The 26,827-nt window shown below is 30.0% G+C and overlaps 1 pseudogene; it reads left to right on the top strand.

Moving 5' to 3' along the window:
* The first annotated feature begins 15,162 nt into the window (after nucleotides 1-15,162).
* Nucleotides 15,163-20,248, top strand: LOC107857295 (annotated as a pseudogene).
* The last annotated feature ends 6,579 nt before the right edge of the window (nucleotides 20,249-26,827 follow it).

Below are 26,827 nucleotides of genomic sequence, written 5' to 3'. Positions count from 1 at the left end.
AATTTGATACTAAGTATGAAGGTGTGGATATAAATTAGGTGATGTGGTACTTGTAGTCTATGAAGAAACAGAAACAGATAATGTGTTTAGTAAGGTAAGAATGTGTCGAACAGAGTATTAGTAGGTGACGATGATTGCAGTTCAATTTGGATTTTAGTAAAATGCTCACAGACTTATGATGATGGCTTAAAGCTAAGGTGGAGATGATAGATCAAGTGAATGAATAGTCTCTCACATCCTGGTAGTAGTGCCAGTGCTTATAGAAAAACAGTAAGGGGAAGACGATTCCCCGAACCATCCTTATCTCAGTATAAAGTTTTGTACTTCAGTCTGCATGATGCCTATGCATGCTTCACATCTCAGTTCCATGAACACAACTTATATTTACATGCTTTCCATAGAATCATGTACGATTCAGTCCCAGCATAAGGAGTTAGTTCTACTCCCCTCAGTAATGCAAATCATGTCCCACGAATATAGTAAACTCCAAACTCAGGTCATGCAGCACACGACTCATGTACTCATGCCATGTTTTATGGTATGTTCAGCCCACATGACTTATGTTCCACTCTTAGTGATTGGCCAAGCTCAGACTATGTCATGCAAATTTTCAGTTCAAACCTTTTTGGTAAATTCATGTTGTTGATATTTTATTCTACAAGTATCAATCATATGTCAAGTTCAGTCAATATCCATTCATGTTTCAGGTCCTCTTTATTTAATCCTTCAGTAAGCTCTCCCTGTGAAAAAAGTGTGGTGATGAACAGTCTTAGTTACGGTTACAGTCTCAATTACTGTCTTATCTATAATCTCAGTCCCAGTTCTAGTTCAGTAATCAGGTCGGTAACTCAGTTCAGTTTAGGGTCTACTCGACCATTATGAAAAAATATTATTTTATTATAAAAATCTTTACTATTATTTTACACGAGTTAATTCCTCGTATTGTCACTCAACTTAAGAAAGTATCCCACTAAAGTCATTTATTTATTTTTTGTTCCAATAATGTCATTCAAGTTTGTAAATTTTTCTTACAAATTAATAATTGCTAAAATAGTCTTTATTCTATAAAAAAAATTAACCAAAATAGTCCCTTAAGTTAATTTTTGAATTGGAATGATCCATGTTCGTTAACAATATGAAATACTAAAAACTTTTTAACTATAAAAAATAGTGCGTATAATTTTAATTTAACTTCTAATTGTAATATTAAAATAATGTAATTCATAGAAAAAAGTGATTTATACTTAGGAGTTCAACTATAAAACAATAAAATAATATTTTATATTTATTTATTTTATGATTAATTTTTATTTTTTGATAAAATAGTTCAAATTTAGTTGTTAGTTTCTTCTAAAATAATTGTCAGAAAATTCATAATTCATATAAAAGATAATGAATTCCTTCAACCTCCTGGCTCTCTAGCTAGTAGAAAAACAATCATATATAAATATTTTAAAGAATTTTAATTAGAAAAAATCATATTACCATTGTGTAATTTAAAAATGTTAAAATTTTGAAACATTATTTTTGTCAATCTTGTCACATTATCTGGGAAAAAATTATATTACCTCTTCAACTTGACTTTAAAAATTAAATACATCTCTCAATTTTTTATTTTTATTTTTTGCTTTTTAATATTATGATATGTCTTTCTAAATTTTATTACTCTCTCCGCCTCATTTTAGTTGGTCGTCTTACTAAAAATAAATAACCCATATTAGTTGATCACTTACTAAATCAAAATAGAATTAATTAATTTTTCCATGATACCCCTACAATTCATAATATACATTAAAATGTAAACAATTCAAATTTCAATAGTCATTTCTATGCCTATATCATTAATATTGCCAAAGGGTGAAATAGTAAAATTTTCATGCAATTTCTGATTTCTTAATCATCATGTAATATGGAATGTGTCCAACTAAAAAGGGATAGAGGGAGTATGTAATGAAGTAAAAATTTGAAATATAGTTGGAGGCCTATTAATATTTCAAATAAAAGAATAAAGACTATTTAAATTTATGGTTTAACTTAAAGGACTATTTTGCTCATTTTTCTTACAAAGAATAAGGACTATTTTAGCAATTGTTAGTTAGTAAGAAAAATGTACAAATTTGAATGACATTATTAGAAAAAAAAAAAGAGATAAGTTACTTTAGTAGATATTTTTTAAAGTTGAGTGACAATATGAGGAATTGACTCCGTTAAGGTGAACAAAAGATCTACTTTATTTATTTATTTATTTTTATTTATTAGTAATATTATAATTAATAAATAATAAAAATAATTTTATTATATTATTCTTTTGCTAAATTTAGTACCTAAGAAAACTCATTGGTGATGAAAAATAAAAATAAAAGAAACAAAAAATAATAATTTATTTTTAATTTTATAAATTCTATAAATATTGTTAAACATATATTTTTATTAATATGGCCAAATAAGATCCGCGTCTTGAATTTTCCTGCTACAATGGACCCACTGCATGCGTGTGCACACAGAAAACTTCATCCCCTACAAGGTACTTAATGCAGTGTAAAAAGTTCAAACCATATATTTTATTATAATCACATGCATATTTTACCATCAGAAGTTTTAATTGATTAATGAATTTAATATATTGTAGATGTAGATATAGATTTATAGACTTTTTAAATCTTCTTAAAATGAAATTTAATTGATTTAAAATTCAAAAAAAAAATTAGTTTTCATTAATTCTTATGACTTCTGATAAGAAAAAGTTTTACCATAAATATATTTAATTAATTTTTATCTATTAAATATTAAAAAATAGTGAAAAAACGATTTTATCTAAAGCAAAAACTTTTAATGAAGGACAAAAAGTTTAAACGACATTTCTAAGACCCTCACACTTTTAATATATTATTGATTATGGATTATAGATATAGATATAGATATAGATATAGATATAGATATAGATATAGATATAGATTATAGATATAGATATAGATATAGATATAGATATAGATATAGATTATAGATATAGATTATAGATATAGATATAGATTATCTAAATAAATTATAGTTGTTATAAAACTATAAAGAACAAGAAGAAGAGTAGAGAGAATAGAGAAAGTAATTCTTATTTATTCTCTTGAGGGATGAAAGATCATTAGATTGTAAATACAATGAACAAAATCCCTTCTATTTATATAGAAAATTTACTCCTAGTCTGAGTAAAAGACGGTTGCTTCAAATCTTAATAGATATCAAAGTAGATCTTGATAGACATTCACTATAATGTAAATACATTTATAACACTCCCCCTTGAATGTCTAGATAGATAATGTGACTCGTTAAAACCTTACTAGAAAAAACTCAGGAGGAAAAAAATTTAGTAAAGGAAAAAGAGTACACATCTCTAACAATACGCATATAGGCTGCCTCATTAAAAACCTTACAAGAAAAATCGGGTGGGACAAAATCTTGAAAGGGAAAAAGAGTACAACGCGTATTTACTCCCCCTAATAAAAACATCCTAGAACTTTTGCATCCCGATCTTGTGCAACATCTTCTTGAAAGTTGCAATTGGAGAAGATTTGGTGAATAAATCAATCACATTGTCAATTGAACGAATCTGTTGCACGTTAATATCATCATTCTTTTGTAGCTCATGTATGTAGAAAAGCTTTGGAAAAATGTGCTTCGTTCTATCTCCATTTATGAATCCTTCCTTAAGATGTGCTATGTATGCTGAATTATCTCTGTATAAAATTATGGGTAGATTGTTATATTTCACACCACATTTTTCTCGAATGAGATATATCATGAACCTCAACCATACATATTCTCGGCTTGCTTTATGAATGGCTATTATCTCAGCATGATTCGATGAAGTGGCTACGATATACTGCTTTGTATATCTCCAAGATATGGCAGTACCACCACATATGAACATATAGCCTATTTGAGACCGAGCTTTATGCAGGTCAGATAAGTATCCAACATCAGTATGACCAATAATATCGGGACTGCAATCTTTAGAATAAAATAATCTCATGTGTTTTATCCCATTTTGATGTCTCATAGTAGGAGTAGAAATATACCTTGCTAACTAATTGACTGAAAAGGCTATAGGCCTTGTAGTATTTGCAAGGTACATGAGTGCATCAACTGCACTAAGATATGGTACTTTATAACCAATCCAATTCGATATATTTCAAATTTTAGCAAATAATCTATTGCTTTGAAAACTCTCCAAGAGTTCTAATGATGTTCAAGCAATAAGCTTATACAATATAAGGATTATAAATAAGTTTCCCAGAAACTTTTATATGCTTCAAGCAGTTTGAATCCTTAAAAGTTTTCACATAAGTTTTGTCAAGTGACAATATTCAACATTTCATGAGTGATATCTTCAAATATCTGGACTGCAAATCAAATAAGTTTTATACTTACCAAGATGCATCCTTACATGTCACTTGATAAATGTTTCTACGTCAGCATACTTAAATAAACGTAGAATTTAGATCCTCGTAATCTTTCACAATATTGCGCTAATATTGTGTCAAATATATTGATGATATATCATTTCGTATCAGTTCACAATGAGACATAATATTTTGAGATCTCATCACTTCATTATTTTTAGACACATGAACCTTACATAAGGTTTCATGAAGTGTTATGTCGTAGGCTCTTCAAGAGTTCATTGCCTTCTTATTATGATTATTTTCTCCTTATTTTTCAAGGACTATTTCATTTAAAACTGATTAGTCTACCACGCTTCACGCATGCATAGACTCTGTCCTTTAGAAATTAAAATAAGAGAATTAGCTCTTAATATGAGATGCTTTCGGCATTTGACTTGAATTATCTTTTGGATGAGGATCTGGTGATAATTCCTAACATATTTCATAGCGCTTATAATCTCCCTCTTATGTCAGGAAAACTAACATATATCCTCTACTTCTTTGAGGAATCCATATTTGTGCATCATGGTATATTCATTAATTGTATACCGCACATCAAATCTATAAGATGGAATAGTTGGTTCATGACCTTGAACCAATTGTGGGGGAATAAATAATCATAATTTATTGGTCTAATACATACAAGTGTTATTGTATGCAGCATATCATATTTCAAACCAACACATGAAGCTTTGTTCTCATTAGCGATGGTTTAGCTATTTATCGAAGGCATTCAATGTCAAACCATCATCATCAAGATAACTTTCTTGATTGCACAATCTGAAAGTTATGCTCAATTTATATTGAACAAGTAACTTTATGAATGTCAAACGTAGGTTGACCATGAATGTACATGTGATCGTTTTATTGATGCATCTTTTCAACATATCACATGATAGGTGAACGGGCCCTTATTCACCTTTTATTCTTTTCAGATTTTGAGGGATTCAATCCCAAAATTAGTTGGTCCAACCAACTTATCATGAGAACAAGCAACATTAAAGTTCATGAAGAATTTTCTAATTCTTCAATATATGTTCAATACTCAGCATACACATCTTCGAGGTATCGCAATCATTCATGTCAACTTATGAACTTTTAATCTAGTAAATTCCAAGTTTACCATGATATGTGTTTTTGCTTTAGTAAATTTCAGAGTTACTATTATATGAATAAATTTCAGATTTACTACTTCAGAAGTAGATTTCAAAATTATTCAATCTCTTTTGGAGGTGAGTTGTGATACAATCACAATTAAGTGCACGTTTGCATTAATAAGTTTCTCATTCCCCAGGAATTGAATATAATTGTGCCTTAAGCCTATCAAATTACGATAGCTTATAACCTCTTTCAAGATTTTGCTACTTTAGAAGCAAATCGAGACATACATATGATGTAGAGAATTCTTCTCTATTATATCTTATAATCATATAAACGTGTGAAAATATCATCACATTTGATGATCATTATCATATTGTCCCTCCACGTGTATATTCGTGCATTTAATCACTTGTCTTCTTTAAGACATATTATGCACTGCTACCAAATACACCTCAAGAATGATGTAAGTTGTCATATTTCAGACTTATCATATATTGCTATCACATTCACTTCATGGAATGGAGCATATTCAATGGGTCAAATTTCATGACTTTTCATTAAATACCCATTATTTTTCCTTAGCCATCATAATATCATCAATATGGTGTATTGAGATTCAAACTCAATATCTTATACATATAAAGACATCTTAGGCATGAATCAATGGGACTTGAACCCAACATATTATTATTCTTTTTGATAATATTATTTTTGAGGAATAAATTTAAAATATAAATAGTTCCAAACCAATTATTTTTCCTCAAATCCAATAATAATTATATTACTAGTAGCAAAAGAAAGATAACATAAAGAATTACTAACCTTGAAATCCTTTAGATTTATAATCTCACCTTGTTTGTTAGAGTCTCGGCTGATAACGTGTTATAAAACTATAAAGAACAAGAAGAAGAGTATAGAGAATAAAGAAAGTAATTCTTATTTCTTCTCTTGAGGGACGAGAGATCATCAGATTGTAAATACAATGAATAAAACCCCCTCTATTTATAGGGAAAATTTACTCCTAGTCTGAGTAAAAGACAGATGCTTCAAATCCTAATAGATATCAAAGTAGATCTTGATAGTTCTTGATAGACATTCACTATAATGTAAATACATTTATAACAATACTAAGTATTTACGTTGCCTCAAATAATTTCCTTTATTTTCGATAAGTGTTTTTCTGTTTATTGTGATTTTGTTATCAAATAAGTGGATGTTTAAATTTTTAAAAATATTTTAATCAGAATAATATATTTTTTATTTTAAATATAATAATTAGTGTCAATTTGAAAAGAGATGAAGTTTAATCAAAGGTAAGTTGATAGTCATCTTTAATTTTTTTAAAGGCGAAATGATTGGATGATCCTTATAATTGTCTGAATTTATAATGTGGACACTTTTATTTATCTTTTTATTATTTAAGCCCCTTAACTCATTAAAATATAATATTTTAAATCTTTTTAATGCATATATGACATTAAACAGTTGAGCGGGAAAAATGCATGTAAACACACATTTTTAAACGAGTGAAATTTCACCTTATAAATATTTTTAAAAAAAGTAGTAAGAGGGTGTTTGGATGTGCTTAAAAGTTGGTCAAAATAGATTTTAAGTCATTTTTACTTTTTGAAGTGTTTGACATTTTAAAAATTGCTTTAAAAAGTCAAATTTTACTTTTTAAAAGCCAAAAGCTAAAAGCACCTCATTCTCTACTTATTTTTTTTTGGCTTATAAGCCATTATAAGTTGACCAAATAAAAGACATTTTGACCCTCATAATTCTCCGTTATTTCAAAGTTACCCTTGTGTAGCCCTCAATATTTTCACTTTTTGTATTTATGGCGAACTTAACTCTAGCCATATTAGTACCTCTTTTGTATGAAACTTCTACTCTATGAAATATGAATTTTTATATATTATTTTTCTTCTTTAATATATACTTTTAAATTTGGACAATTATTATTGTACAACAGATGAATTTCTCTATGAAAAAAATAACTCATCAACCAAAATATATGGAGAATACTCACTGAAGATACACAACTTCATGAACGATTAGTAAACGATCCATCTATATTTCATGATGCAACATTCATATTCTTCAATGCTTTAATAGTGATAGCCATTACTCACGCAACAAGTAATATATTTTCTAATTAAGAGTCCTTTTATCAAACAAATAGTATCATTTGTAACCAACTATTCATTTATTTGTTATAAATTTATTTACATTATAGTGAATGTCTATCAAGATTTAGTAAGATTATCAAGATCTACTTGATATCTATCTGGATTTGAAGTATCTATCTTTTAGTCAAAAATTAGGAGTATTTTTTCCTATAAATAGAGGAGTTTTGTTCATTGTATTATTAATCTAATGATCTCTCATCCCTTAAGAAAAATAATTATTACTCTCTCTACTCTTATTCTTTATTCTTTATTATTTCATAACATGTTATCAGCACGAGTCTCTAATAATTGAGAAATTGATCACTAGCCGCCGAATGCTTTCTCTCCACTGCGTACTCCAAAGAAGTAAAACACAAAATTAAGGTAACATATGCAATTAATGGTAAGATGGATTACCCACTCACAAGAATAAATATTAATAATATGTTGCCATTACATTGGTTCTAGTTGATTTTCAAAGTTTGTTTATAGTACTTTGGAAACTTTTATAATCAATTTTCAAGTTTCTTTATAGTGCTTTTGCACCAGGTAACGAGTACATACGCACTCTCCAAGATTTTTTATGATGTTTAAGTTATTTCTAATTAAGTTGCACTATTATACTCTGGACTATTATGTCACTAATCAATGGTAACATGGTGGATTGAATAATCATCATACCCAAAAGACATCAGGATATAGTCTTGATACATCATGATGAAGATGTTGGGTTTAAGTCCCATCAATTTATGCCTAAGACGCATTTATATGGATAAGACATTGAGTTTGAATCTCAATGCACCATATTAATAATATTATGATGGCTACGACAAAATAACGGGTGTTTGATAAAAAGTCATGAAACATATTCCATTGCTATGCTCTATTCCATGAAGTGAATATGGTAGCAATATATAAATCCGAAAGTTGACAACTTGCTCCATTCTTGAAAGAAATGTGGTAACAGTGCATAATATGTCTGAAAGAAGACAAGTCTTGAATACACGAATATAAGCGTGGGAGGAAAATATGATAATGATTATCAAAAGTGATGATATTTTCTCACGCATATTATGATCATAAAATATGTTAAAGAAAAATTCTCTACATCATATGTATGTCTCGATGTGCTCCTAAATTATATCTTAAAAGAGACTATAAGCTATCATAATTTGATAGACTTAAGACACGATTATATTGCATTCCTGGGGAATGAGAAGCTTATTAATGCAAATGTGCACTTGATTGTGATGATATCACAACTCACCTCTGAAAGATGCAGAATAACTGAGAAGAGCTATTTTGAAATCTACTTCTAAAGTAGTAAATTTGAAATTTATTCATATAATAATAAATCTGAAATTTACTAAAGTAAAAGGTGCATGTCATGGTAAACTTGCGGTTTGCTGGAATAAAAGTTCATAAATTAAAATGAATGATTGCGACATCTCAAAGACGTGCATATTGAGTATTGAGCATATATTGAAGAATTAGAAAATTCTTCATTACTTTTAATGTTGCTTGTTTTCATGACAAGTTGGTTGGACCAACTGATTTTGGGATTGGATCCCTTAAAACGGAAAAATTATAAAAAGTGAATAACGGCCCGTTCACATATCATGTGATATGTTGAAAAGATGCATCAATAAGATGATCACATGTATATTCATTGTCAACCTGCAGTTTGACATCCATAAAGTTACTTGCTCAATATAAATTGAGTTAAGAACATAACTTTCAGATTGTATAATCAAGACAATTCATCTTGATGATGATGGTTTGGTATTGAATGCCTTCGATAAATAGCTAAATCATTGCTAATAAGAACAAAGCTTCACGTGTTGGTCTGAAATATGATATGTTGCATACAATAGCACTTGTATGCATTAGACCAATAGATTATGATTATTTCTTCCCTCTCAATTGGTTCAAGGTTATGAACCAAATATTCCATCTAATAGTTTTGATGTGCGGTATACGATTAATGAATATACCAAGATGCACAAAGATGGATTCCACAAGGAAGATGGAGGATGTATGTTAGTTTTCCTAATATAAGGGGGAGATATGTTAGGAATTATCACCAGATCCTCATTCAAAAGATAATTCAAGTCAAATGCTGAAAGCATCTCATATTTAAGCTGCAAGTGCTCCTATTTTGTGTCCATGAAGGACAGTCTATGCATGCGTGAAGCGTGGTAGACCAATCGATTTCAAATAAAATAATTCTTGAAAAGAATAAGGATCAAACAATCATAATAAGAAAGCAATGTGATCTTGAAGAGCCTACTACATAACACTTCATGAAACCTTATGAGAGGTTCAGGTACCTAAAAATAATGAAGTGATGAGATCTCAAAATATTATGTCACACTGTGAATCGATATAAAATGATATATCATCAATATCATTGATACAAACTGACGCAATATTGTAAAAAATTACGAGGATTTGAATTCTACGTTTATTTAATCATGCTGATGTTGAAATATTCATTAAGTGACATGAAAGGATGCATCTTGGTAAGCATAACACTTATTTGATTTGCAGTCCAAACACTTAAAGATGTCACACATATTGATATTGTCACTTGACAAAAATCCATATGAAAATCCCTAAAGGATTAAAAATGCCTGAAGCATACAAAGTTTCTTAGAAACTTGTTTATTATCTTTATAAGGGGTAAATTGATGGACTGAATATTGTTGAAACTCTTGTAGAGTTTTCAAAACAATAGATTATTTGGTGAAATGAGAAATATAACAATTTGGATTGATTATGAAGTACCATATCTTAGTGCAATTGATGCACTCATGTATCTTGCAAATACTACAAGGCCACAACCTTTTCAGATAATTTGTTAGTAAGATTGCAGTCCCAATCTTATTGGTCATGCTAATTTTGGGTACTTACATAAATCTCGATCTTAAACATGTAATGTGTTCACATGTGGGGATACTGTCATATCTTGAAGATATACAAAGTAGTCTATTATATCCACCTCATCAAATCATGCTGAGATTATAGCTATTCATGAAGTGAATCGAGAATGTGTGTGGTTGAGGTCCATGATACATCTCATTCAAGAAAAACGTACTTTGAAATGTGACAATGTACCCACAATTTAATATGAAAATAATACAGCATGCATAACACATCTTAATGGAGGATTCATAAAAGTAGATAGAACGAAGCACACTTCATCAAAACTTTTCTACATACATGAGCTAAAAAAGAATGGTGATATTAACGTGCAACAAATTCATTTAAGTGACAATGTGTCTAATTTATTCACCAAGTCTCCTCCAATTGCAACTTTTAAGAAGATGGTGCACAAGATCGGGATGCAAAGATGTAAGGATGTTCTCATTAGGGGAGTTAATACACGTTGTACTCTTATTCTCTTTTGAGTTTTTGTCCCACTGGGTTTTCCTTCCAAGGTTTTCAATGAGGCAGCCTATATACGTATTGTTAGAGATATGTACTCTTTTTCCTTCACTAGATTTTTTTATCACTGAATTTTTTCTAGTAAGGTTTCAACGAGACACATTATCTATCTAGACATTCAAAGGGAGTGTTATAAATGTATTTACATTATAGTGAATGTCTATCAAGATTTGATAAGATCTATCAAGATCTAGTTGATATCTATCAGGATTTGAAGTATCTGTCTTTTAGTTAGAAACTAGGAGTATTTTCTCCTATAAATAGAGGATTTTTGTTCATTGTATTATTAGTATAAGGGTTTTATTCATTGTATTATTAATCTGATGATCTCTCATTCTTCAAGAGAAATAACAATTACTCTCTCTATTCTTATTCTTCATTCTTTATTATTTTATAACATTATTAATGTAATTATAAGGATTAGTAACATATATATTTTGCTTGATGATTTAAACTCTTTTAACAAAAAAAAGATTTTTATAGCGCACAAATTTAATAGTCATTAATGAAAAAATATATTTTATATATATATGGGGTGTAAATAGGTGGGGTTGGTTTGGTCTTTTATTAAAAAAAATCAAACCAATGATGTCGTTTTTTTAAAATTACAAACCAAATCAAACCGACATAAAATTAATTTTTTCGATTTAGATTTCAGTCGGTTCTTTTGATTTTTTTTATTTTTGTTTTTATAATCTTTAGTTTTTAAAATTATATTGTTATTGAAGATTAGATCAAATATGTTTTCACTCATGTGCTAATGAAAGATCACAATTATAAAAAAAAATGAGGAGCAGAACACTCTCTTGAAACTAAAAAGTAAGATGAAGAGTGAAAAGTTTAGGTTTTAAATGTTTATTGAATTTTGGATCATTAATTAACAATTAATGGACAAACATTACAACTTAAAGATCCAAATCTGAATATATATTTACATCTACTTTCTAAAATATTGAAAATTAATAAAACTAATTGAAAAAGTGTTTAAAAAGTAGATTATAATTGATATTTTATGTATAAAAAGTTAAAATTATATATATATATATATATATATATATATTTATATTATGTCGGTGTGATTTGGGTTGAGTTTGACTTTTTTTTGGTAAACACCAAACCAAATAAAAAATGGTCGGTTGTTTTTTCTAACACCGAATCAACCAAATCGAACCATAAGTTAATTTTTTTCTCGATTTGGTTTGGTTCGTCGGTTCAGTTTGACTTGACATTTGATTTCTCTCTCACTCTATATATATATACTAGTCCCAGGTGGCCCGTGCTAACCCCGAACCCAATCTCAAGATGTAAACATGGTCTGTAATTTATCAAATAAGTATAATTTGTTTCATATTTTCAACAATGTTATTTAGATTAATCATATCTAGACAATAAAATATCAGAACTATTAAAGTTTTATATTTGGCAAATATTTATAAGCCTGGATTAAACTAATATATTTATCAGCCTGGATTAAACTAATATAAAAGATTAAATTTGTAATTATTTTTTTATCTTTTTATTTTTTGTGACATTAAGTTATTGAAAGAGTAGTTTAAAATTTTCTGCAAAACCTTAAAAATTAAATCATTGTATAAATGGATTTGCAAGTTAAAATAAAAATTTATTTGTATTTTCAAATCAATATGTAATATAAAAGTTGTTTTCATGGAATGTTTTGAGAATATAACATCCAATAATTTAAATTGAAACTAATAATATGTTAGATTAATTTCTTGAATAGTTGCACTCCTATGTGAATCAATATATATTTTGAGATTAATTTTTTCTAGAGGTTAGAGATTGAATTTAAGTGTCACAAAAATTTCTTATTTATTAAATTATATGAAGACAATTGAAACTAAATTAGTAATTTTCCTACTCCCAATTTTTTTTTAAACAAGATGATTAAGCAATTGAAACACAGTGAAAAATTCAATAGTAATTTTTCATATTAAGGCACACCATCAAGTGCAAAGAATCATGTGACAAGGGGGAAATACTTCATTTTTATTAATTTTATGCCACTGTTTTAGAGATTAATAAATTTCCTAAAATAAATTAAAAAGTAATTAAATTTCAAGACAAGACATATGTACAAAAAAGAACAAGTAATCTAATATGAAACAAGAAGGGATTTACAAAAAATTACTACAATATATAATTCAATTTTCGAGGTCCAAATAAAAATAATCATTAAATAATAAATGAGGACAAAAATAATAATAATAATGTGTTAGAAAAAATAATATACACGTGTAGCAATTTCATTGTATAAATATTTTTGTAAGAACTACCAAATCTTATCTAAAATAAGTATATAAAAATAGTAATTATTAAAATTTCAATTAGAGATAGAATAAACCAAAAATTCCTTGTGAGGACTAAACAAATTAGGTCTCTCTTCTTCTTCTTCTTCTTCTCCTTCTCCTCCTTCTTCTTCTTCTTCTTTCATGGTATCACTTTCACTAATTTTATGACTCATCACTTTTTATATATCATTTAATAAGTTCATATAATTGCTCAATTTTATGTGAGGACTACCAAATTCAAAGATCCCCCTTATATAAAGTTATAATAAAATGAAGTTTCACGAGGCCCTGCTAAGTCCGGACCAAAACTCAAAGTATAAGAATAATAATTTTAATTTTAAAATATAATGTATATTGTCTATTTTACTTTATAAGTTGTATATCTAATAATTCATTAAACAAGTCTTGTAGATAAGTTTTCATAATCATTAGAGTTGTTAATCACAGAATTAGATAATTTTAAATAAAAAATATTATTTATGAGGAAGAAGATATTAATAGAGAATTAGAATATATCAAATAGATACAAGTAATTAGGTAACATAATTTAAAATATTTAATAATTACGGTTCAATGAAGATCATAAATAGAAAAAAGATATTAATATTTTTATAAAATTAGCGACTATTTATTTTCATAGCTATAAATAAAAATAAATTTATTTTGATATTTATTGAATTTTAGTTTTTCTCATAATTTTAGCAGTAATAGTTTTTGTAAATTACATCTTTTCATTTTTTTTTTTTTTGGTTTCTCATCTGGTGTCCGGTGCTCGCATTGGAGCTCCGACTAATCCGGATCGCGCGTTGCAGGACCCATTAAGTTGGCAGCGCTCCCAACAGAGTTTTCTCCATACATAGGGTCGAACCCTCGACCTCTAATTAAGGGTGGAGCAGCCCCATCCACTGCACCACAACCCATATTGGTTGCATTTTTTATATTATAGAATCATCTGAAAAAAAAGTCAATGCTTTTACATTTATATTAAAATAATTATAACCTCAATTAGAGTATTTATATAAATCAACTTAAGAAGGATAGTAAATGATAAATAAACTACATTAATATATTACTCCATTCGATCTATTTACTTATTATGTTTATTTTTTACACATCTCTCACAAGAGTAATCTATTCATCCCTTTTTAATTATTGTTTTATACTTTTTTCATGTCCACTACGAGAAACAACAAATACAAGATATTATTTATTATACTATAATATCAAAAAGAACTATAAGGTTATAGTTGAAATCATTGAAAGTTCTATTTTTGTATTAGAAGTTAGCTTTTGAACCCTTTTTTTGAGTTAAAGTAATTGTTGATTTAAAATAAAAAGTGTTTTAATTAAATAGTAATCTAACATGTGGCAAGAAGAAATCAATTATAAAAATCCAAGTGTAGTGGTCTTAATAAAAATGATAAGGGTAAAAATGAAAATATGTAATAAAAAAATATTTTAAGTTGCCATGTGTAGTAATTTTATTTAATAAAAAAAAATTAAAATACCAAAAAAGCCTTTGTGAGGACTATCAAATCTCAAGATCCTCTCTTATATATAAGTATAATTTTTATTTTTATTTTTATTTATATTGAAACTGAACTAAAACACATATTAATTTTAATTTGAATAATTTTAAAAATAAAAATTAATAATAATCAACTTTGTATATTGTTAACAGTTTCAAAATATTTAAGATATTTTAATAAAAAAAACAGTTTCTTATGTTTTTTTAAAAGTTATTTATATTTTTCTGTATTCTGAATATTCTATTTTCTCCGTACACTCATATTAATGGATGAAATAGGGGTTTAAAATATTATATTTTGACGAGTTTAATAGTTTAGATGGCAAAGAGATAAAGTTGAATTGCCCATATTATAAACTCAATAAGTATAAGATTTATCTGATTATTTTGCTGTTTCTAAAAGTGAGTGGTTTATTAAAGCATGTGTCTAAGTTAAAAGAAATGGAGGGAGTATTTTATTAAGGATGAGCTTACATTTTAACATTAAATTATTGTTAAATATTGAAAAATATTGTACTTATTATTTTTAGAAAATGACTAGAAATAAAAGTGGTGTATAAATTTGGGATACAGTAGTAGATTATTCAAGTCTAAGAAGCTAGTTCGTACTCAAACAAAATGGACAAGCTTCAAATGATAGTTCAGTATGTTGTGCTGGCATAACAGTTACTTTGTTTGTGTGTGTATGGAGAGTGCTGAATTGGATTTGGTTCAGACCAAAGAAGTTGGGGAAGTTGTTGAGGAAACAAGGTCTAAAAGGGAATTCATACAGAATATTGTATGGGGACATGAAAGAACTTTCTGGGATGATTAAGGAAGCTACCTCAAAGCCTATGAATCTGTCTGATCATGATTTTGCACCTAGAATGGTGCCTTTCTTTCTTGAAACCATCAAGAAATATGGTAAGTTTTCAGCAAAATAATAAAAAATAAAATTTCACGATCATGTTACATATTTGATAAATACATGTAAGTCTTTTGACAAAGTTTTATTGATAATCAGGTGAAATAAGTAACTAAGTTGCTGTATAAGTAGTAGCTTAAATTCACTAATTTGTTATCCATTCACAGTCTCTCATTTATTTTCGCAGATGGAGCTAGGATTTGAAGTTTATGTTTTCTGAACTTGAAATTCAACGATAGTTTATACACATTTTAATGAATTTCCAAATACAAAAACAGTTTAGCTAGAACTTAGAAGCGTGGTTTGTCTGAACCTGTATTTGATATTGTAGCTCTGCAATCATTTCCTGTATTGAAATCAGCTTTTCTGATGAAATTTTCCAACTGGCTTAGATAAGGAGTTAAATTGTCAAGATTTTGAATTAAAGTTTATTTAGTCGTGTCGTTGCTTTTGCTATTCGAATTCAAGGGTGATATAAAATCGGTCTAGTTCCGGCATCATATCCACAGTTGGCCCATTCATCCTAGTTAACTGTTCCAGCACAGTATCAAGTTCACTATAGATATCATCACTAGCATCAAAATCGTCACTATAATCTATATCGATCTTATGGAGGAAAAAAAAACCTTTAGGCTTGTTGTCCAGGAACTTCAGAAACATAGGAGTTCGTCGCTAGGTATTTGACCATATAGGATCATCCAGTTTCTATAGAACCTATCACCAAAATACTCCCTAGAAGGGGATAAGGCTAAGCAGAACGAAAATGGTTTTCCATGAGATGGGAAATAAATAAAAACAGGTTTCCAACGAACCTTGAAAGAAGATATAGTTACTTGCAAGATTTTACTCAATTCCTAACCTTTATGCATAGGAAACTTTTGCAAAGTGTATGAGCCTGATTTAGTTATCTTCTGAAGGTCACTTTGTTCATTTCTTTCTAATTTTTGGTTCTATAAATGTCCATTTCCAAATTTGTATTAGTAGTTAATCCTAAAACATATGCTTGCAGGGAAAAATTCTTTTATATGGTTGGGTCCAAGACCACAAGTATTGATCATGGACCCTGAGCTTATAAAGGAAGTATTCTCCAAAATATATTTGTTTCAAAAGCCTCAGGTAAATCCATGAGGAACCTAACTTGTACAAGGATTAGTAAGCTATGAGGAAGACAAATGGACCAAACATAGAAAAATCATCAATCTCGTTTTCCATCTAGAGAAGTTAAAGGTTTGTCATTACTTCCCTTTCCCCTCTTCCTCCTTCAACTTCGTGATTGGCCAATCAAAAATTATTGTGTTTGCAATTCTTAATCTAACGATGGATAAAATGTGGGCTGTTACTTTTCTTGCTACTGCTCTGGTTAAGTCCTTCTGTCTCCTTTTATTTGCCTTCCTTATCATTCAATCTGAACTTTTATCTGTCCTCCATATGACTATTTCGAGTAATTTCTGATCTCTGACTTGAATGGACAAGCATAGAAGGATCTTATGGTTCAATAGTCACCTGTGACAAGGATCGTTATTAGCTCGCCTGGATCATTTCCTACTTGTTCATCCACCAATCTATAATATGCTCGCTCTAGCTTCTCTGGCTAAAGATTCTTTCCGCTTTGACTTTCATTCTTTACATTTTCGATCTGTAATTGCATTATGACTATATTGAGTGATTTCTGCCACCTAGCTTGAGTTAGACAATCAGAGACTGATTTTCTGATTCAAAAAAGTCGAATCTTGTCCTGGATCATCATTTTTCAAGACTCGCTCTTAATAAATTTCTTGTTTTGGACAGGGCATTTAGTCCATGTTGTTCTTTCTGCATCCAGGGAGGATTATGTTCATTAGAATAATTTCTTAGATGTATTACGGCCAAATGGATCTGTTTGTTCCTTTATTTGCTTCACCTTAATTGTTATATTAACGGTCTATCTTTAGATTAACCCGCAGCGTATACTAGATGGCAATGGTACCCATATGTGTATTCCTAATCCTGCTCAAGCGTTAGTGTCATTGACGTTTTTCCTTGTTCATCATTTTGTCGCGCAGCATATGCTTCCAGCTTTTTACTTGAGCTGTACTGAGATGCTGAGCAAATGGGCAGACGCTGTTCCAGTGGAAGGCTCACATGAGATAGGTGTATGGCCTCACCTTCAGCAATTGAGCAGTGATGTGATCTCTCGGACGGCTTTTGGCAGTAGTTATGAAGAAGGTGAAAAGATTTTTGAACTTCAAAAGGAACACGCTCAGCATTTTCTTGAAGCTGTACGCTCAGTTTATATCCCAGGCTGGAGGTAACTTAATTCTCCTAGGAATTCAGAAAATGTAGCTGTAGTACTCTATTACAAACTACAAAGTTCATTAGGAAATGCAAAATTGATTAGTTCTGATTTTTGTGAACGCATTTTGGTTTTCTGTTTTATAAACCAATTTCAAAGATTTTTGCCAACAAAGAGGAACCGAAGAATGAAGGAAATAAATAAGCATGGTCGGTCCTCAATCAGAGGTATTATTGATAAAAGATTGAAGGCAATGGAAGCAGGCGATGCCGATAATGAAGATCTATTAGGCATATTGCTGGAATCGAATTTTAAAGAAATTCAACAGCAGGGAAACAAAGACTTTGGAATGAGCATCGAAGAAGTCATTGAAGAATGCAAGCTATTCTATTTTGCTGGTGTGGAAACTACATCAGTGTGGCTCCTATGGACACTGGTGTTGTTGAGCAGGTATCAAGATTGGCAGGCACGGGCCAGAGAAGAAGTCTTGCAAGTCTTTGGGAGTCAAAAACCAGATTTTGATGGATTAAATCGTCTAAAAGCTGTAAGTATTCTAGTTTTGTTGGTTCAATTTATGTGCCAACGGTATTCACTTTCATTGTTATTGCTATTGCTTTGAGTGCTTGAAATTTAAAAGACTGGAGCTTTGATATTGGATTAGAAAATCGCATGGTTTCCTTATGAAGGAGGAACTCTTCTACAAGCATGTGTAAATTTTTTTTGATTATCGGTAGGGTGAGACTTGAACTCGGATTTCTGCTTGTGTTATATCACCACGTTGAATTGTGTGACCATCTCATCTGTTTCCTGTAAAAGAATCCCCTTCCCTTCCTAATGAACCCAATTTTGATGGATAAATTCGTCTAGAGTTGTAAGTGTTCTAGTTGGTTGGTTCAGTTTCAATGCCATCATATCCCCATTGTTATACTGTAGCTTTGATACTGTACTAGAAGATGCTATGGCTTCCTTAGGAAAGAAAAGGGGACTCTTCTACAAACACGTGTGAATTTCTTTTGGTTATCGGTGGGGTGAGACTTGAACTCAGTATTTCTGCTTGCGCTGGCACTATGTTGAACTGTATGACCATGTGATCTATAAGTTTATGCTATTAGAGAATTATGTGTCCCAAATCAGGGGTGATCTCCTTTCCAATAACTTCTCTGTATGTTGGCTACAAGCTAGAGGAGTACACACCTGCAGGAGTTAGTTTACCCACTAAACTTTAGGACTCGACAAAGTAGCTTCGTAACTCTGGATAAGGGGTGCCTCCTCGCAAAGGGTTTCACACTGATCAGGTCCGGATGACTGTTTACCAGAAACACAGGTCTACGCAGAGCCGTAAGACCATTTATGGGGGCTAACGCCTGCTCAGTGCTGGAAGGTCAAGTAAGTCGGGTGACCTGATGATAGGGGAGCTGCCATTCGAAGCCCCAGTGAATAACAGCCATTAGTATAATGGTAATTTTTAACATGTCTCGCTGATGCTTGATATCACTGATGGAGGAGCATTTCTGTTGCAGGTAACAATGATCTTGTACGAGTCATTAAGGCTATATTCCCCGATAACAACACTTACCCGACAAGCTAATGAAGACATAGCACTAGGAGAAGTATCTATACCAGCCGGTATACTAATCTCACTGGCAGTGATCATATTGCATCATGATGAAGAGATATGGGGTGAAGATGCAAGCAAGTTCAATCCAGAGAGATTCAAAGGACTATCAAGTACAACAAAGGGTCAAATAACATATTTTCCATTTGCTTGGGGTCCTAGAATATGCATTGGACAAAATTTTGCCATGTTAGAAGCAAAGATGGCTGTCTATGATCCTACAAAGCTTCTCTTTCGAATTGTCTCCATCCTACACACATGCTCCTCAATCCTCGCTAATCATGCAGCCTCAGTATGGTGCTCCACTTATTTTCCACAAACTATAATTTGGCATCTTATGAGAGGTCTCCTGCGGTATAATAGACTTTATTAACACTTGATTCGAACGACTCTAGTAACTTTCATTTAAACCTCTATTTGTATAATCAAATTTCATTGGCAATGTTTGTCCGAAAGTTTCATGACTACTATAATAAGGTGCTATTATATATGTACAATGATATTTGATATTTAGATCTCAATTACCTATTATAAATAGGAGCATGAAAAAAAAATAGTATAACGATTTTTTTTTGTATCAAAAGAAAGAAATATATCTGTTATTCAATTTAACCAAGAAAATAGAAAGAGGCATGCAGTGTGTTAAATTATAATTATTAAAGAAGGAATCACACCTTTCATATTCTATTAGTTGTTGATGCATACGGAGAATCATTTACCGGAAAATTTTGTAAAAGCTCTCAAACTATTTACCACGAACAAACAAATATTTGCAAGAGTAAATGAATAATTACTTAACTTAAACTTTTAAAATTGATGAATTGCTCTAAATTCTTAACAACCATTTCAACTTTCAAATTTTTTATTGGCTAACATGATCATTTTCCTTGCAATAAAGTGTGAAAGTGCCTCTATTTTTATAAGATAACGATATGATATATCAAACGATGCTATGAATATGACTAATAATAGTCTAGGAGTTATGAATTTAAAAAGTCACGCTAGTAATGAAAATAAAGATCACTAAATATTTATATTAAAATAAATAAAGTGGAGTAGTAATTGACACATTTTTTTTTTACAATAAAAAGAAATATGTAAGTAGAAAAATTATCAAAGAAAAAGAAAAAATAAACAAACCTTCTGAGCGGAAGAGAGATTACACATCACTCCTTTTTGCCTAGTTTTACACTCTGTGCCTCATATAATTGTCCCACATTACTTGTTAAAAAATTAATTAAATTTAAAAGGTGTACACAAATTTATGAAGTTCCAGAAAAAAGTTTCTTAAAGAATAAATTAATTAAACTATCGTTTTATTTGATGACTTCTTGAGGAGAATAAGCCAAAGTGGACGACTTACATAAAATTGAAGTTCGTGCCAAACTTTATTACTCTCTCCTAATTCTGACTCATTTATACCTTTTATCAATAAAAAAAAACACATTTCTATATTTAGTACTATGATTTAACTTTAAAATGTAAATTTTATTTTTAAGAAAATGACTTATAATTACACAAAATATTTATGACTTATTTGTGTGTATATGGAAAGTACTGAATTGGATGTAGTTCAGACCAAAGAAGTAGGAGAAGTTGTTGATAAAACAAGGTCTAAAGAGGAATTCATACAGAGTATGGGGACATGAAAGAACTTTCTAGGATGATTAAGGAAGCTACCTCAAAGCCTATGAATCTGTCTGATCATGATACAGCCCCAAGAATATTGTGTGGATAACAAAATTTTATTAAATAAAAATTCGTATAAAATTTGAATTGTATCAAATTTAAAATATATTAGTCCTAAATAAATATTGTGGGTTAATAGAATTGAATTAATTATTTAAGTCCAAACACATGGATTTAAATAAAGGAAAATATCAGAAATAACAACTATAGAGTCTTAATTGTAACTTTTATAACAACATAATTCACCAAGACGGAGTACTTAGAGTGTAAGTTTAGTGTTGTGTCGCAGGAGACTGATGTGGTTGTTGTTGGGTTCGAAATCGAGAGGGCGTCATGCGGAAGATATTAGTTGCAAACTATTGTGGTGATAATTCAGAGACAAAGAAAGCAATACTAAAAACATAATTATTATATGATTTGGTCAATTGACCTACATCTAAAATTTAATATTAAAAAAACATAAAACAAATAAGAGAGAAAGTCTCCCCCTAAGCCAGACTCTTTTAACGACTACATTGTGGATGCCCTTATATTATGGTATAAGAAGGGGACTCTTCTATTTATAGATGTCCAAAACCTTTCCTCCAAGAAAGAGGTTAGCTAAATATGAAAAAAAATTATATTTTTTTTTCAGGAAAAGTAAAAGTAATTATGGTAATTTTTATTTTTCTTCTAAGAAAAAATAAAACTTAAATATAGTAAGAAAATCAGGGCAAAAACTCTAACAAATCTCCCCTTTTTGGCGTGATTTTCTTCACTTGATCCGTTTTCTCTTCATATCACGTGCATGAACTTCGTTCTTGATATAATCTTCATAACTGCTGCTTGCCATGGTTAAAAATAAGGTTTAAAATATCATGATAAAAAATTGGTTTAAAAGTAATATTTTATTTTTATTTTTAAAGATACAGCAGCAGGAGTATTGAAAATATGATTCAAACTTGTTCTCTACATGTAGTTCGACAAAAATCTTCATTATCATCCAAATTGTTGCAGCTTGATTTTGAAACCACTTTGAACCTGTTTAATCTCGTCTCACCACACCATTGAACCATTGAACCGTAAGCTCTGATACCACTTGTTGGGTTCGAAATTGAGAGGGCGTCATACGGAAGCTATTAGTTGCAAACTATCGTGGTGATAATTCAAACGACAAAGAAAACAATACTAAAAACATAATTATTATATAATTTGGCCAATTGGCCTACATATAAAACCTAATATTAAAAAAATATAAAACTAATAAGAGAGAAAATCTCCCCCTAAGCCAGACTCTACATTGCGGATGCCCTTATGTTATGGTATAAGAAGGGGAGTCTTCTATTTATAGATGTCTTAAACCTTTCCTCCAAGAAAGAGGTTAGCCAAATATGAAAAATAATTATATTTTTTTTTCAGGAAACGTAAAAGTAATTATGATAACTTTTATTTTCCTTCTAAGAAAAAGTAAAACTTAAATATAGTAAGAAAATCAAGGCAAAAACTCTAATAGTTGTTAGGCTGGATTCTCAGGCCATTCAGAAGAAGGAAAGTTTCAAGTATCTGGTGTCTATAATTCAGGGTGATGGTGAGATTGACGAGGATTTCACACATCGTATTGGGGCAGGGTGGTTGAAATGGAGGCTTGCTTCGGGAGTTTTATGTGATAAGAAGGTGCCTCCAAATCTTAAAGGTAAGTTCTACAGAGTCGCAGCCCGATCGGCTATGTTGTATGGAGCGAAGTGTTGGCCAGTTAAGACATCCCACGTCCAAAAGTTAAAGGTGTCAGAGATGAGGATGTTGCGGTAGATGTGTAGTCAGACCAGGAAAGAAAGGGTGAGGAATGAGATTATTCGAGAAAAGGTGGGAGTGATGTTGGTGGAGGACAAAATGCGAGAAGTGAGGTTACGTTAGTTCAGACACGTGATGAGAAGGGGTGTTGATGCACCAGTGCGGAGGTGTGAGACTTTGGCTATGGATGATTTTAGGCAGGGAAGAGATAGGCCAAAGAAATATTGGAAGGAGGTGATTAGACATGATATGGAGCAGTTACAGCTTACGGAGGACATGGCCCTAGATAGGAAGGTGTGGAGGATGCGGATTAGGGTAGAGGGTTAGGGGGTGGGAGGGTGTCGGGTGTTCTGTATATGTGTCGAAAGTTTCTAGGTAGTAGGTGTTAGTGCTATCTATGGTTTCAGATGTATAGTTTTAGTATTGTCTTGTGGCTAGTGTTGTTAGTATATTTTACACACTGTACAAGTTTTTATTACATATATGTATTGTGTTTGTTATATTATGATTGATTCTAAGCCGGGGGTCTATCGGAAACAGTCTCTTTACTTCACCTGAGGTAGTGGTATGGACTGCGTACACTCTACCCTCCCCAGACCCCCACTAGGTGGGAATACATTGGGTATGTTGTTGTTGCTATACAAATACATATACAACAAGATTTACTGCCATTGTTTTACTCAAATTAGTTGAGTTAAATAAGGAATAATTATCCATCTAATTAAATTTTCATAAATTACTCTTATTTAAATTAGTAGATTTCTTTTCCAAATCAAACTCAAATATGAAGATTATCATTTCCATGATCTTCAAAATTTCAAAATATTATTCTCTTATATCTCTAACTATTTTTTATTGTTAGTTTTTTCATTTTTTTAATCATTTTTTTAATTTTAATTTCTTTTTCTTTTTTATTTTTTTTCACTTTATTTTCTCTCTTCTACTTCTCTTCGTTTTTTACCTTTTTCATTTTTTCATTTATTTTTTTCTTTTTTCGTTTTCTTTTTTTCCCTTTCTCATTTTGTTTTCGTTTTCATCTTCTTCGTCTTCTTTTTAATTTCGTTTTGCTTTTGTTTTTACACTTCTATTTCTAGTTTCTATTTCTATTTCTTTTTTTTTTTCCTTTTCACTACTTTTTTTTTGAATTTTTATTTTTCGTTTTTGTTTTTTCTATTTTTTTCTATTTTTTTACTCTTCTATCTCTATCTTTTATTTTTAAAAGACAAATATCTATATCATATATACATATTCAAAAAATATACAAAATAAATAAATATACAGATCTGCATATGTATTTACGATAAAAACATACATATATATCTGCATATGTATTTACAGAAATACATATTTGCCTCACGTGTATATATAAACATACAGGACAGAAAATCTTTATAATAAAAATGACAATTATATACATATAGGTAATAAAAAATACATGATACATATCTTAAACAGTAAAAGAAAATAAATAAGTACATATGTTACCCTCTAAAATGACATAGTATGTACAGTTCAAAGACAAATTCAGCACCGTATAAAATACATATAGCTCTGCATATGTATTTACAGAATACATACTTAATCCATATGTATATTCTTATTTTATATGAGTCACCTTTGTAATTTACAAATACTTATGAAGATGTATAATATAGTTATGTTTGTTACTGTTTAATATGAATATGATATGTATTTTGTAAATACATATGTATATTTTGTACTGAAATACATATCCAGATCTATATAGCTATGTATTTTGTATGTTTTTTGAATATGGGTATGTGATATACATATTTGTCTTTTCAAAATAAAAGTTAGGGATAGAAGAGTAAAAAAATAAAAATAAAAAACTATAAAAAGAAAAAAACGAAAAAAGAGAAGTGAAAAAGAAAAAAAAAGGAAGAAAGAGAAGTAGAAGTATAAAAATAAAAGGAAAAAAAGAAACAAAATAAAATAGAAAAAAGAAGAACAAAACGAAAAAAAAAGATGTGAGAAAGGGAAAAAAGAAAAAAAAAAGAGAAATAGAAGAGATAAAATAAAGTGGAAAGAAAAAAATAAAAACGAAAAAGAAATCAAAATCAAAATATAAAATGATAAAAAATAAGATGAAAAAAACTAATAAGAAAAAAAGGTAGAGATATAAGAGAGTGAAAGACAGTAATGATGTATTATATTGAAATCTTGAAGATCAAGGAGAAAATTATTTTCAAATATGAAAAAGAGAAAAAAAAAAGAAAAAAAAATTAAAAAATTAAAAAAAAAAGAGAAATAGAAGAGAGAAAATAAAGTGGAAATAAAAAATAAAAATAAAATAAAAAAATAAATAATATAAAAAAGATGAAAAAAAGGGGTAAAAGATATGGCTATAATTGGGGGAGGTGAAATAGTTGAATGAAGATAGGAAAATATAAAGTAGTAAGAGTAAAACATGCACTTGCCTAGTTAATGGGTTAAATAATGCTACTCTTGCTATAAACAGTAATTTACAAAAGTGTTGCTATTTATTGTAATTATAGTCTTAAGTATGCTACTTTCTGTGATTTTTCCTTTAAATAAGATCCAATATTTATTGGGCTAGTCTATTAATTTGGGCTACAAATGATGAACCCACTTTACTAAGCCCAAGATATTGTCATGTTCTAGAGGCCCAAATAAGCGACACATATCAAATGACGTGGAATGCCAAGTCAAGGGAAGGATCCAATAGGACCATGCCACAGGTCAAAATGATGCAGCAGACCCAATGAAATCAAAGCCCATAAAAGACGTCGCGTCACTTGAATTTGATTGGACAAAGAAAGTCTATTTTCATCGTGACTCTTTCCTTTCCACAACTATAAATAAGGGTCTCATAATTTAGAAAAGGACCCCCAAAACTCTAACAAGAAGCAAGAAAAAGCTCGTGGATCAAACTCCGTTATTTCTCTACAATACTCAAGCATTCAAATCAAGTTCATCAAGATTCAAAATCAAGACCGCGATATTCAAGAACAAGCTCAAAAACCCTTGAATTCAAGCACAAGTCAAGATCAAGTCCCTCAAATAAACAAATCAAGTTCAAATTCAAGATCAAGCTTTAAGCCCTTAAATTTATATTTGAAAAGGCTAATCAGAGGATTCATAGAGATTGTAACACTCACATATTGAAATCAATAAATTTATTGTTGTAATATTTTCTTATCTCGATTATTTATTTTTGGTCTCGAAATTTTATTTTCCAACAAATTCTGGTATATCCAGTGGGACAATCTCTACTTCTCATCTCAACTTTTCCAACTTCAAAGTTTAACAACACTGAAATGACTTCCAAGAAGGTCAATTCTCAATCAACTGCTTCCAAGATTGGTGATTCAAAGTACTCTGCTGAAGTACAAAACATCCTTGATGTTACTTTCAGAAGCTTGGGAGTTGTTACAAGGAGCAAGGCAAGCTTGCTAGGACAACAAACACATCCCGTGTCGTTCGCGCCAACTCTAGTTTTTGGATCTTCAACCTCAAAAGAAACGAAGTCTAATGCAAGTGCTTTGAAAGGAGGAAGCAGTGTGGCAGAATCGTTTAAGAAGACTCTAGCTCTACTTGAGCATTCTG

Source organism: Capsicum annuum, chromosome 1 (assembly GCF_002878395.1).
Source record: "Capsicum annuum cultivar UCD-10X-F1 chromosome 1, UCD10Xv1.1, whole genome shotgun sequence".
Classification (NCBI taxonomy): domain Eukaryota; kingdom Viridiplantae; phylum Streptophyta; class Magnoliopsida; order Solanales; family Solanaceae; genus Capsicum; species Capsicum annuum.
Note: the sequence above shows the minus strand (reverse complement) of the source record. Positions and strands in the feature narration are given on the sequence as shown.